We start from the raw sequence: 15,325 nt of genomic DNA on the forward strand, positions 1-15,325 counted from the left end.
TAATCAGGTCATAATGCTGGATGTGTCGTGTGTACTGGGAAGAAAGAACAGCAAGATCCAATAGCGAAAATAATAATTTTACGGGACTGAAAAACAGGTTTTAATTTGGAGACATGAAAGGCGGGGTGAATCCTCCCATACGCTGGAGGTAGTTTGAGGCGGACTGTCACTGGGCTAATGATCTTAGTGACAGGAAACGGGCCAATGAATTTGGGAGCGAGCTTATTAATTACGGAACGCAGCGGAATGTTCTTGGTAGAAAGCCACACTTTTTGACCCACGACGTACACGGGAGGCTTAGACCAGTGGCGATCGGCTTGGGCCTTATTGCGTCTACCTACGTGGAGTAGAGTCTCACGGGCTCTATTCCATGTGCGACGACACCTCTGGACGAAGGCGTGTGCGGAGGGGACCGCGACTTCGGATTCCAGACTGGGAAAGATAGGTGGCTGGTACCCTAAACTACACTTAAACGGAGAGAGGCCCGTGGCCGACACTGGTAATGAGTTGTTAGCGTACTCAACCCAAGAAATCAGTTGGCTCCAAGAGGAAGGGTTCTTGGCAGCAATACTTCGTAACACTCGCACAAGATCTTGGTTGGCTCGTTCAGTTTGACCATTGCTCTGGGGATGGAAACCCGAAGACAGACTAACTGTCACCCCCAGTAATTTACAGAATTCACGCCAAAATTTGGATACAAATTGGGGTCCCCTGTCGGAAAACACGTCTGTTGGAAGGCCATGTAAGCGAAAGACGTGGTCTACGACAGCCACCGCTGTCTCCTTGGCGGAAGGTAATTTAGGCAAGGGAATAAAATGAACCATTTTGTCCACGACGGTCAAAACGACTGTCTTGCCCTGGGAGGGCGGGAGGGCGGTAACAAAATCTAGAGCGATATGGGACCAGGGTCTCGAAGCAACAGACAGCGGTTGGAGTAACCCATCTGGGGAGCGATTGGAAGTCTTACCCATGACGCAAACTGAACAAGCCAAAACAAATTCCCGGATGTCACGAGCCATACCAGGCCACCAAAACCCTTGCTGTACCAAAAATTTGGTTCTATTGACTCCCGGATGGCAAGCTACATTGGAGCTATGACCCCATTGAATTACGTCGGACCGAACTCCCTCTGGCACAAATAAACGATTCGGTGGGCCACCGGGCGGAGGCGTTACCCCTTCTAAGGCCGGTTTGACCTTCGATTCAACCTCCCATGTGAGTGACGAGACGATGAGTCTCTCAGGAAAAATGCTCGGGAGTAGACGGGCGTTCAGAGCGGTCAAAAACGAGAGATAAAGCATCGGGGTTGATGTTCTTGGAACCCGGGCGGTACGATAGAGTAAAATCAAAATGTCCGGAAAAAAGAGCCCACCGAGGCTGCCTAGAGTTGAGTCTTTTGGCAGATCTGATATATTCCAGATTCTTATGGTCAGTCCAAACGATAAAAAGAACCCCCGCTCCCTCTAACCAATGACGCCATTCCTCCAATGCAAGCTTAACTGCCAACAGTTCTCTGTTACCAATGTCGTAGTTACATTCGGCTGGCGATAAGTTACATTTGGCTGGAGTTGGCCAATCTATTACAGCCTTAACCTTTTCGGGATCCATGCGCATTCCCTCGGACGAGACGATGTGTCCAAGAAACGGAACAGACTGTACATGGAAAGCGCATTTCTCCGCCTTGACAAAAAGCCCATTCGCTAGCATCCTCTAGAGCACTAGTCGAACATGCTGGACATGTTCCTGGAGAGACGAAGAAAAAATAAAAATGTCATCCAGGTAGACATAAATTAACTGATCAACCATGTCTCCCAGCACGTCATTGACTAGTGCTTGGAAGACTGCTGGGGAGTTGGAAAGCCCGAAAGGCATGACCAAGTATTCAAAGTGCCCCCTGGGGGTATTAAAAGCAGTCTTCCATTCATCCCCCTCTTTTATGCGGACCAAATGATAAGCATCACGTAAATCCAGTTTTGTGAATATGGATACTCCCTGCAACCTCTCAAAGACTGAAGACATCAACGGCAAAGGATAGGTATTCTTTACCATGATGTTGTTCAGCACTCAGTAATCAATGCAAGGTCGCAGGGACCCATCCTTCTTACCCACAAAAAAGAACCCCGCCCCCGCCGGAGAAGAAGAGGGGCGGATGAACTTGGAGACTAGCGAATCAGAGATATATTTTTCCATGGCCTCCCTTTCTGGAATAGAAAGTGAGTAAAGCTTGCCCTTAGGCGGAGACGTACCTGGCATAAGATCTATTGCACAGTCATAGGGACGATGAGGAGGAAGAGAAGCAGCCCTGAACTTACTGAACACTTGCAAATTCAAATTCACCGCCTCCTCCTGTAACACTCCTCCTCCTGTTCAGGAGATCAGAGTTGCTAAAAGGAGATCAGAGTTGGATCTCCTTTTGCGGAGATCAGAGTTGCTAAAACAAGCTACTCTGAAAAGCTGAAAAAACAGTTTTCAGCCAACGCTCTGCATCAGTCTGGAAAGGCCTGAGCAACATCACCAACTACAAGTCACCATCCCCCCGAGCTGTAGAGAATCCACAATTGGCTGACGATCTGAATGCATTCTACTGCAGGTTTGAAAAGCCCAGTCTCACACCTCACACCCACCCTGATCTGCACTTCACACCCTCACCATCACCTCCTGCACCCCCTCTTCTCCCCCTCCTGCCATCCAAACTGAGCTTAAGGTCTGTGTGGAGGACGTGAGCCGAGTCTTCAAAAAACAGAAGACCAATAAAGCTTCAGGCCCAGACGGCATCTCATCTGCTTGTTTGAAAGCCTGCGCTGACCAACTGGCCCCAGTCTTCACGCAGATCTTCAACAGATCATTGGAGCAGTGTGAAGTTCCCAGCTGCTTCAAATGCTCCACTATCATTCCCGTCCCCAAAAAAACCAAAATCACTGGACTAAATGACTACAGACCTGTTGCTCTCACGTCTGTTGTCAGTAAGTCATTTGAAAGACTGGTATTGGCCCAACTAAAGGACATCACTGGACCCTTGCTGGATCCTCTTCAATTTGCCTACAGAGCAAACAGGTCTGTGGATGATGCAGTCAACATTGGACTGCATTATATCCTGCAACATCTCGACAGACCTGTGACCTATGCAAGGATCCTATTTGTGGACTTCAGTTCGGCCTTTAATACCATCATGCCTGATCTCCTCACAGCCAAACTGACCCAGCTCTCCATTCCATCCTCAATCTGTCAATGGATCTCTAGCTTCCTGACAGACCGGCAGCAGCGAGTGAGACTGGGTAAACTCACATCCAGCACTCTTACAATCAGCACTGGTGCCCCCCAGGGGTGCATTCTCTCCCCACTGCTCTTCTCCCTGTACACCAATGACTGCACTTCTAAAGACTCCTCTGTCAAGCTTCTGAAATTTGCAGATGACACCACTGTCATCGGCCTTATCCAGAACGGTGACGATTCTGCTTAGAGACGGGAGGTTGAACAGCTGGCTGTCTGGTGCAGTTATAACAACCTTGAGCTGAATGCGCTCAAAACGGTGGAGATGATAGTGGACTTCAGGAGGAACATCCCAGCACTCCCCCCACTCACCATCATGAACAGCACTGTGGACGCAGTGGAGTCATTCAGGTTCCTGGGAACTACCATCTCTCAGGACCTGAAGTGGGACAATCACATTGACTCCAATGTGAAAAAGGCTCAGCAGAGACTGTACTTCCTTCGTCAGCTGAGGAAGTTCAACCTGCCACATGACCTGCTGATTCAGTTCTACTCAGCTGTCATTGAGTCTGTTATATGCACCTCCATCACTGTCTGGTTTGGTTCAGCTACCAAATCAGACATCAGGAGACTGCAACGTACCATCCGGACTGCAGAGAGGATTATTGGTGCCAAACTGCCAACCCTCCAGGACCTGTACTCTTCCAGAGTGAGGAAGAGAGCGGGTAAAATCATCACAGACTCCACTCACCCCGGACACCACTTGTTTGAACTGTTACCGTAAGGACGGCGACTCCGATCACTGGCCACCCTGACATCTAGGCATAGGAACAGTTTCTTCCCACAGGCCATTTCCCTCTTGAACAGTTAACCCCCCCCCCCCCCCCAGGCAAATGCCTGTAAGTGCAATTATTCCCACTTTTTAGTGCAATATCTCCTAAACTCAGGTGATTACTTATATTATTTATTATTTATATTTATTCTCTCCACCCAAATACTGTAAATGCTCATAATATATGTCTTCTGACTAAACGTAACCGTGACCTTATACTGTTCATATTTTTCTTCATATTTTTCTTCTTAGAATTTTTTATTACCGTGTTGTATTGTATTGTTTATGTGCACTGGAAGCTTCAGCACCAAAAATGTTTCCTTGTGTGTGAAAGCACACTTGGCAATAAAGCTCTTTCTGATTCTGATTCTGTATGAGTGCTGAGGGGGTGCATGGGGATTTGGAGCTGGGTGGCCAGTGCACGGTCCATAAAATTACCCTCCGCTCCTGAGTCTACAAACACTTGGCAGCTGTGTGACCGGTCTGCCCATTGCACTCTTCCCGGCAAGAGTTGCGGACGAGGATTTCCTCTTCGCTCCACCCGACAGTAGCCTCCTCTCTACTGCCGGGCTAGATTTTCCTAAAGGGCAATGATTGAGGAAATGCCCCGCCGCACCACAGTACATGCATCTTCCCTCGGCTCTACAGTGCTCTTTCTCCTGCTGGGAAAGCCGAGCTCGACTCACCTGCATGGGCTCGGTGTCGCTGGGTGGGCTGACCGTGTCTTTCGCCGACGGCTGGAACGGCTCAGGAGACTCTCTGACAAGGGTGCGCCGGTCTCGCCTCTCTAATCTGGAGTCCACCCGTAGTGCTAAATCCATGAGGTCGTCAAGGCGATGGGGAAGTTCCAGGGCGTAAATTTCTCGTTGGACACGGTCAGCCAGCCCATGCAGGAATCTGTCCCACTGCGCCTCTTCGTTCCACTTACTCTCAGCGGCCAATGTCCGAAACTGGATCATGTAATCCGATGCCGAATCCTTGCCTTGGCGTAATTGTGAGAGCCGGCGGGCCGCTTCACGACCCGTAGCGGCACGGTCGAAAACCCGTCTGAGTTCCGCTGAGTGTTCGGAACGAAGAGCAGCAATGATGGTCAATCTCCCACACCGCCGTTCCCCAGACCGCCGCATGGCCAGACAGTAGGTTGATCACCGGCGCAGCCTTGGCTCTCTCCGTGGCGAACATAAGCGGCTAGAGTGAAAAGAACAGAGAGTCAAGAAAGGTCTGCATAACTCAGGCTCACCCGCGTATCTCTCTGGTGTGGGAATGCGTGGTTCCAGATGGTTAGGGCCGGCGGCTGGGTTGGGGGAAACGGACGGCGGGCTGGGCGCAGTGGGCGATGTTAGCTGTTTGATTTGAGTCGTGAGCTCGGACACCTGCTTCACTAGTGCCTGCACGGCCTGGGCGTTGGTGGTGACATGCTCCTCCTGCCGCTCCATCCGCTGACTGTGGGTAGTCAAATACTCCTGTAACTCGATCAGTTTCGCTGGATCCATCTTTGGTCAGATCGTTCTGTCGTGTGCGCTGGGAAGAAAGAACAGCAAGATCCAATAGCAAAAATAATAATGATTTATTTCTCTCAGTCACGTAGCAAAGAACAGTATCTCTCATGAAAGTCAGGTAGATCGGTCTCAGGTGGTAATCAGGCTGTGAGGCAGCGCAGTCCGTGCGGGGAAGCCGGCAGGCACAGATGAGCCATGAGCAAGGAGGCAAGGGCAGACACGGTCGGCGGAACCGGAACCAGAGTGAAGCAATCCCACGAAGAACATGATCACACAGGAACCACAAGACACACTGCAACGATCTGACACAAGACTGAGTGAGACACAGGAATATATGAGCCCGGTAATGAGGTGCAGCAGGTGAGGGTGATCGGTGATGAGTAATCAGTGACCACGCCTCCAACAACACAGGCAGAAGGAGACAGTGAATTCATGAACCGTGACAGGATGTCTTAAGGCGGGCGTACACTGTGCGAATTCGGACACTCGGAAGGTCGTGAGATATTGCAGACGCTACGAGTCATTTTAATTTGATTATCGCATCACATCAGCTGGTACACGGCACGACTGTTTGCACCGCGAGCCGGCCGCGATCACACGAGTTTTCGTGTAATACAGACACCGGAGCTTTCAATGTTGCTGCTATAGCTTCAGATACAAAAAATAAAGAAAAAAGGTGTGCAAATGATTTGTTGAAAAGCAGAGAACAGTAGTAGCCATTCCTTTTAACCGAAACAACCAGAGGGAGAGAGAAGAGTGCACGTGAGAGAGAGAACGTGTGTGTGTGTGTGTGTGTGTACGCAGTATGTGGCAGCCACTGCGCTAATAATAGTCATAGATTGAGCGTATGTGACGTGATTTGGTAATAGGGGACAGCCATATGCTGGTAAAAATCGGGCCGACTCCCCGAACTTTTTAAACATGTTTAAAAATTATCGTAAGGTCGGGAGGTGCTCTTAACGAGCCCGGCTCGTCTCGTATTTCCTCTCACACGGTGCGAGCCGCGACCATACAAGCATCCACGATGTCCACGCGATTTCTCCCGAGAAAAAAAAATTGTCTGCGAGTTCGTACGACAGCAAAAATCGCACCGTGTACGCCCGCCTTTAAGATAACCCAGCATTATGTAATTTTCAGAAGTCAGGTATATATTTAATTCTTTACTTCAGAGTATTTTATGTTTTATATGGATTACCTTTGAATTGATTATGTAATTGGCATTATACATTTACCTGACTGTTAATAAATTGTTACACTTTGATTGATTCTGACTTGCTCTGCAATTATTCAGGTTATGAACGAGTATGATAAAAAAAGGGTTAAACGCAATAATTAAGTGTTAACTATTAAATATAAATGACCAAATAAACAATCAGCATTCTAACCTAAATTTGAAAGTATGATTAACTGGAGTCAGATAAAGAGGAATTGTAATTAAATCCCTTTTCCCAGCTGAAAAGACTGAACGCGCAGTGACCTTCAACTGCCATCGTTAGCTTCCATTGGGACGATTTGGCTGGGCTTTCAAAGTATAAAGAGATTCTACCAGAGGTCACACAGAGCCTATTTTTAATATAATTAATTAATCTTTGTCATTAGGATATGTACTGAGAACCTTTAAGCGGGCTATTATTAAACCTCTTGTTAAAAAACAATAACTAATTTGATTTTACAGATTAAGTCAATTACAGGCCTATCTCAAATCTACCCTTTTTTGTCAAAATATTACAAAAGGCAGAGTATTCTCACAAATGTTCCTTCTTAGAAAGAAATTATACCTGAGAGGATTTCCAGTCAGGATTTAGACCATATTATAGTATTGACTACTCTCATTAGAGTAATGTCACGAAACGTGAATAAAAAGTTGAATGAACATGCACCTGACCTTATCTCTTGTATGTTCTGTTAACAGACGCTGTTGTTCACAAGTGTTTGCTGTTAACTGTCTCTGATGATGTGTAAGCGGCCTTCAGACGCAAATGTACTGATCAGCTCATCAGAAAATTGAATATAATGTGTAATTTATATTTATGTATAGAGATGGTCAGAATTAGTTCAATAATATGTTTTTTTGAACATCTTCCAGTGTTAATTTAATGAAAAACATAGTAAGTTAATTTTGTTTAGCTTTGCTGAAACCATGTGAAACCATTAATAAAAACCGTTGGGCTTGTTTAAAGGGGGGGGGGGGGGGAGTGAAATGCTGTTTCATGCATACTGAGATTTTTACACTGTTAAAGACTTGGATTCCCATCTTAAACATAGACAAAGTTTCAAAAACTAATGTTGGATGTTTGATGGAGTATTTCTGTGTCAAAAAATACTTCCGGTTTCTCACAAGTCTCACAAGAGAGTTTTTTTCGAGTATGGCTCGGCTTGACGTTAATAGAGCGGAAGGTCCTTGTATGGGCCGTACGGGCTCTTCTCCCAGTAGGGTGCGCGCGCGCATGTGACTAGAGCGAGAGAGGAAATGCACGGCCGTAAACACTCTCTCAGCTGCAGATCCAGTCGTCGTTATAGTCTGCGCCGCGCTCCACTTTATTCCTATGAGTGACATCAAGAGACTTCAACGCTTCAGCACAGTATTCCGGGAAGGCAGCGCTGCATTTTAACCGATTTGAACGCAGAAAAGACGGGAAGCTTCACAACATCGCTTCAGTCGCGTCACAAAGTGGATCTCCACCGTTCACTGCTGTCAGGACTTTACCAAATCATACCAAAGAAGTGTGTTTTTGATAGAGTGGTCCCAGCGATAAAGGTTCGGTCCTGCTTTGGAAGCAGCCGGTGAGTAAAACTGCTTCAAATGTCTATGCTGTTGGCTATCGTCACGTGGCTATCATCACACGATCGCGTGCTTCGTCATTCAAATGCGCTAACGGACTCCATTGTTGTTCTATGTATAAAGTTACACTAGTCTGACGTGCAAAACCGTTTTGCTTGCTACTGCTGGTTTAGTCGCATACAATAGTCCATAAACCGAATCATGTCCTCATAAACTGCGAGTAAAGACACACAAATGTTGACAGACCACTAAATACAGTACATACCACAGAGACGGACGTCCTGCTGTTGCTGTTTCTCCTGTTCAATTTATTTCAGCCTCCGAATGATTCTGGATCATATATGTATTAGCTGAGCTCGATAGCCATGAGTTTCTCCAGGCTTGAGGACGTCACCGCTTTGTTCGCACTCGTCATTCTTTAGCTCCGCCCACACGATACGCCTCCAGGTGCTCGTTTTTTTTCCGGAAAGACTCGGTACAGCCCATATTTCTTTTATAAATATAATAAAACTAAAGACTTTTCGGAGATATGAAGGATGCAATACTACTCTATAGGTACTCAAGATTGACATGTCAGTGAGTGTTTCATCCCCCCCCCCCCCCCCCCCGATTGAAATGTCTCTTCATTAGTTATGTGTGTTAGATTTGATTTAATTTATTGTAATGTCCTTGAAAACAAATGCATTCAACCTTGGAAAACCCTGGTGAAAAAAAAGTATACTTTATTGTATTTCATATATATTCTCTTTTCCGATAGTATATTAGAAATATACTTACAAAAATTGTACTATTTCAAAATATATAAAAAATATATTAGCATCATATTTTCACAATACAACTTTTAACACACATTAAAATAATTGTATTTCAGTATATTTTCTGAAAATATATTTTAGAAAAATTTACTTTAAATGAAAGTTCAGTGTACTTTTGTAAAGTGTACTTATTTGAACATTACTTTAAAATAAACTTTTTGTATATTTTAAACTTATTCTCAAAATTGTCATTATAACAAATTACCAATGCATTAAAAGCATATTTTAAAATACATAATTAATTTTATTAAGCGGTATATTTAAAGTTAAATAAATAATGTTTAAGGTTATTTATTCATGCTTAACTGTTCAAATTAAGCGTGAATAAATAAGTGATAATAAATTATTATTATTATATAAATTAATTATTATATGCACTAAAAGCCCATTTTTAAATATATGCAGTGTATGCTATAAGCCTTATTTTATTTGTGATTTAAGTGTAAACTTATTATGTTTAATAAGTTTACACTGGCAGAGAAGAATCGTGTTACAATCGTACACACACAGCTATATTAAACCAACAGTACACTTAAAATACAATGCAAGAAAATATGAGTTGAGTAGTAGAGTCTTATAGGAAATCAAATGTGTCTTCAATTGATCTGTGACCAATCAGATTGTGTTGCTCAATGCCAGCAGCCAAGCAGAGACAGAGCTGCTGACGGTACTCATCTGGCTGACGCTGGCCAGTGTTGCCAGATTGGGCGGTTTTGAATTTGATTGTGCGGGTAAAAATGGGTTTGGGCGGGTGGACAAAATTTGGGCTGATTTGGGGTCAGTTTGGTGGTTTTTCACACATCTAGATTGTAAAGTCTAATGGGTTTAATAACAAACTCAAATGTGCATGTACTCCATAAAATCAGTCATCATGACACACACAGGCCCTGCGTAGAGTCAGCTGGCCTAGGTGTTGACGTCGCCAACGAGCACGTACTTTCAGTCAATCAGCGATCAGCAGGGAGACGCGCTCACTCATTTGTGACTGGTTTTTAGCGCAAAATTGTAGCTGGATATTCAAGTGAATGACTCAAATATAGCTACTGTATGACTCCTGTCTATCATGTGCGCACTGGCCTGATCAGGACATGCACCTTTTGTTATTTGGTCATTTATATTTAAAGGCTATATTTAGGGCCCAAGCCCTGAAAGGGCGAAGAGCCCTATTGTTCTTCTAAGGATTATTAGGGCCCAAGCCCTGAAAGGGCGCAGAGCCCTATTGTTCTTCTAAGGATTATTTTTAGGGCCCAAGCCCTGAAAGGGCGAAGAGCCCTATTGTTCTTCTAAGGATTATTTGTTATTAGGGCCCAAGCCCTGAAAGGGCGAAGAGCCCTATTGTTCTTCTAAGGATTATTAGGGCCCAAGCCCTGAAAGGGCGCAGAGCCCTATTGTTCTTCTAAGGATTATTAGGGCCCAAGCCCTGAAAGGGCGCAGAGCCCTATTGTTCTTCTAAGGATTATTTGTTATTATTAGGGCCCAAGCCCTGAAAGGGCGCAGAGCCCTATTGTTCTTCTAAGGATTATTTGTTATTATTATTATTATTATTATTATTTTTTTACGCGACTATTTGTGCATTTTTGGGGCCCTTCCCATGCTCGAAAACTCTTGAAACTTTGCACACGCATCAGAATGCGCGGCCATCAGGGCCGGGCTGAGGCTGGGACCCGGGCGTGGCAGGGGGGCTCGACAGCGCCCCCTAAAGTGGGGTCTGAAAACATGGTCTATAAATCAAACCAACTTGCACGTACATATATGAAACTCGGTACACATATAGAGCTCATCGGGCCGAACAACTTTCGTGCTCTAAGTTATGCGTCAGCCCAACAGGAAGTGAGCTATTATGGGTTGTTCGGAAAACGCATGCTGTGGAATTTGCGATACTCCTCCTAGACGATTCACCCGATCAGCACCAAACTCAGTCAGCATGAAGTCAAGACACTGAGGATGCCAAATTGCGAGCAACTTTCTGATTTCTCAAACGGTTTGGCCGTGGCGAAGAGACGAATTTATGGCGAGAAAAAGGAAACAGGAAGTGTGTTATAACTTCTGCATACATTAATTCATTTTGATGAAACTTCAGCTGTGTGTTCGTTGTAAGAGGCCGATCACATGGATATGACTTTTGTGAGACAAAGTTATAGCGCCACCAACTGGCAGCAGGAAGTGTGTCACTTTCAAAATTGCTTTAAATCCCCATCTTATTTTCACCCGATTTACTTCAAACTTCATCAGTATAATGTCAAAACATGGCAGATATAGACATATGAATGGATTCCTGATTCTAGAAAAACTGTTGTCATGGCAATGTGTCAAAGTCCAATAATCTTTTTTGGTGTTTTTGAGACTCTTCACATGCTTGAAATTGCATGAAACTCAACACACACATCAGACATGCTGTCCAGAAGATGCAAGCAAAGATTCAGAAACGGGCGTGGTAGAGGGGCTCAGTAGCGCCATCTTTTGTCCAAAGCGGGGGGTTAGTTTTATCTACATTCACCAAACTCGGTATATATATTGTACATTTTGAGCCGGACAACTTTCTAATTTACTGTCATTAGCTCTGACCAACAGGAAGTCAGATAATTTGGTTGGAAGATAACAAGAAGTCGAAAGCGAGCTCTGAGTTTTTACCTTCTCCTCAAAAGCGATTCATTCAATCTCCTCCAAACTCGGACAACATGAAGCAAATATACAGAAGATGCTAAAATGTGAACGGTTATTGGATATCTCAAACGGTTTTCCCTTAGCAAAAGGCTAAAAAAGACAAAAGAGAGACACAAGTAACTGGTTCATAAATAAGGCTATACTCCCACCTGCTGGTTATTCTATATAGCACACTGTTTTTTTTTTCAACACTTATGCTCTCACTTAAATGACCAATAGAGGGCAATATTGTATAAGTTTTCAAGCAAAAAAACCTTACCTCTGTGTGTGTGTGTGAATGGTTTTCTAGCCTGGTGGGGACTTAAACCTGAATGCACACAGACTCATGGGGACTTCCCAATGGGTACAAAAGCTTATAAATCAAACAGAATGAGTTACTTTGAAAAGGTGAAAATGCAGAAAGTTGTGTGATGGGTAGGTTTAGGGGTAGGAGCAGTGTATGAGGACAGAATATATGGTTTGTACAGCATAAAAACCATTACATCTATGGTGAGTCCCCAGAAAAAGATAGTGAACCAGACATGAGTGTGTGTGTGTGTGTGTGTGTGTGTGTGTGTGTGTGTGTGTGTGTGTGTGTGTGTGTGTGTGTGTGTGTGTGTGTGGGCAGGGGCGGGGGGTCGAAGGGGGGTGTTGTGGATGGGGGGATGGGCTGAGCTGATTTGAGTTGCCTGCAGCATACTTCAGCATTACTACTGTGTGTGTGTGTGTTTGTGTGTGTTTGTGTGTGTGTGTGTGTGTGTGTGTGTGTGTGTGTGTGTGTGTGTGTGTGTGTGTGTGTGTGTGTGTGTGTGTGTGTGTGTGTGTGTGTGTGTGTGTGTGTGTGTGTGTGTGTGTGTTGTTCTAGCCTGGTGGGGACTTCAACCTGAATGCACACAGACTCATGGGGACACATGTCACTGTAGGGGCCTAAATTGAGGTCCCAATGGGTACAAAAGCTTATAAATCATACAGAATGAGTTCTTTTGAAAATGTAAAAATGCAGAAAGTTTTGTGAAATGGGTAGGTTTAGGGGTAGGGGCAGGAGGACAGAATATATGGTTTGTAAAGCATAAAAACCATTACGTCTATGAGTCCCCAGAAAGATAGTGAACCAGACATGAGTGTGTGTGTGTGTGTGTGTGTGTGTGTGTGTGTGTGTGTGTGTGTGTGTGTGTGTGTGTGTGTGTGTGTGTGTGTGTGTGTGTGTGTGTGTGTGTGTGTGTGTGTGTGTGTGTGTGTGTGTGTGTGTGTGTGTGTGTGTGTGTGTGCGCTAAAAAGATTACCTCTCAATGCTGTGCTTTGGCCTGCATTAAATGATAAAACATATTATTCTGGGTTTGAATAAAAAAATAAATGTATAAAACCAGTTTATTTGTAGGGCATTGACAATATTGTTTTATATAATTAGTTAAATAATTGTGTTAATACAAATAATTATTAATAAAACATAAATATTTAAAAAAAAATACTAACAAAGGAAAAAACACATTTAATTGTCTTTTTCAACAAAAAGTAATTGGTGTGTGTAACTTAAAAATGAGAAGATTAATGTTTAAGGACAAAAATGATAACCAATGAGCTACCGGTATATAGAATAACCAGAAGTTGGAAGTGTAGCCTTATTTAGTAACCAGGTTGGATATGTCCTAGGGAACACTGTTTTGAAGATAAAACTATTGTTGTTATTGCAAAACAGCGTTTTCAGACAGTGAAATAAAAACAATGTTCTCTCACTGTTTAGATTTTGTGTCTGTCATTCCCCCTCCTCCCTCCCTCTCCCTCTCTTAGGATCACTGTGTGTGTGTGTGTGTGTGTGTGTGTGTGTGTGTGTGTGTGTGTGTGTGTGTGTGTGTGTGTGTGTGGAGGGGGTCTCTCTCACTCTGTGTGTGTGTCACCTTTTCTCTTGTGTTTTCATAATTTAACCCTTTCATATCATAGGCTATCACAAATATCTATCACTTTATTGTGAAAAATAAGTAAAAAACTAAAACATATATTATATCTTTAATTAAATACTGGTCTTCTGAACTTACAAAATTTTGAGCTGCAAAAAATACATTTGCACATAATTGAAAGTGATATCCTAATACTTTTAATTGTTTTCTATAACATGGGCTTTAAAGAAGGTCATGTGCTGTGTTTGCAAAGATCACGTATGACACCTCTTTAAACTAATTATTTATTGATAAAATTCAAATGGATAAAAAAAATATAATTTCACATGATCTTATAAAAGTGGCTGTTTAAAATAAACTTCTATAAATTTTATGCACGCATATTACTCTTACCTGACACTGATATTAAAATCATTGTTGCAGTCTCTGTGATTTGGCTTAATTTATTTTTAAGAGAAGTGTAAGGATAATACAACTTCAGCATTTGGACAGTATTCTGCATTCATTTTGAAATTGACATTTGACATCACCTGACATAATATTAAAGAATAAAATGTAATTGATCTCAGAGATGTGAGTGTTGTGGTTCCTGGTCATAGCAGCACCAGTTGCTGCAGTTAATGAGGTGAATTCAAATGACTTTGACATAGTCCCTTTATTTATTTTTTCCCATATTAAATGCCTATTGCCTGCTGTGCACAGTTAAGCTGATGCCACCGGGGTGGCGGTGCCCCCGGCTTGGGCCCGTCATCGCTGCTCGCAGCTTTAATTATTATTATTATTATTATTATTATTTTTTTACGCGACTATTTGGGCATTTTTGGGGCCCTTCCCATGCTCGAAAACTCTTGAAACTTTGCACACGCATCAGATTGCGCGGCCATCAGGGCCGGGCTGAGGCTGGGACCCGGGCGTGGCAGGGGGGCTCGACAGCGCCCCCTAAAGTGGGGTCTGAAAACATGGTCTATAAATCAAACCAACTTGCACGTACATATATGAAACTCGGTACACATATAGAGCTCATCGGGCCGAACAACTTTCGTGCTCTAAGTTATGCGTCAGCCCAACAGGAAGTGAGCTATTATGGGTTGTTCGGAAAACGCATGCTGTGGAATTTGCGATACTCCTCCTAGACGATTCACCCGATCAGCACCAAACTCAGTCAGCATGAAGTCAAGACACTGAGGATGCCAAATTGCGAGCAACTTTCTGATTTCTCAAACGGTTTGGCCGTGGCGAAGAGACGAATTTATGGCGAGAAAAAGGAAACAGGAAGTGTGTTATAACTTTTGCATACATTAATTCATTTTGATGAAACTTCAGCTGTGTGTTCGTTGTAAGAGGCCGATCACATGGATATGACTTTTGTGAGACAAAGTTATAGCGCCACCAACTGGCAGCAGGAAGTGTGTCACTTTCAAAATTGCTTTAAATCCCCATCTTACTTTCACCCGATTTACTTCAAACTTCATCAGTATAATGTCAAAACATGGCAGATATAGACATATGAATGGATTCCTGATTCTAGAAAAACTGTTGTCATGGCAATGTGTCAAAGTCCAATAATCTTTTTTGGTGTTTTTGAGACTCTTCACATGCTTGAAATTGCATGAAACTCAACACACACATCAGACATGCTGTCCAGAAGA

Source organism: Pseudorasbora parva, chromosome 23, assembly GCF_024679245.1.
Source record: "Pseudorasbora parva isolate DD20220531a chromosome 23, ASM2467924v1, whole genome shotgun sequence".
Lineage (NCBI taxonomy): Eukaryota > Metazoa > Chordata > Actinopteri > Cypriniformes > Gobionidae > Pseudorasbora > Pseudorasbora parva.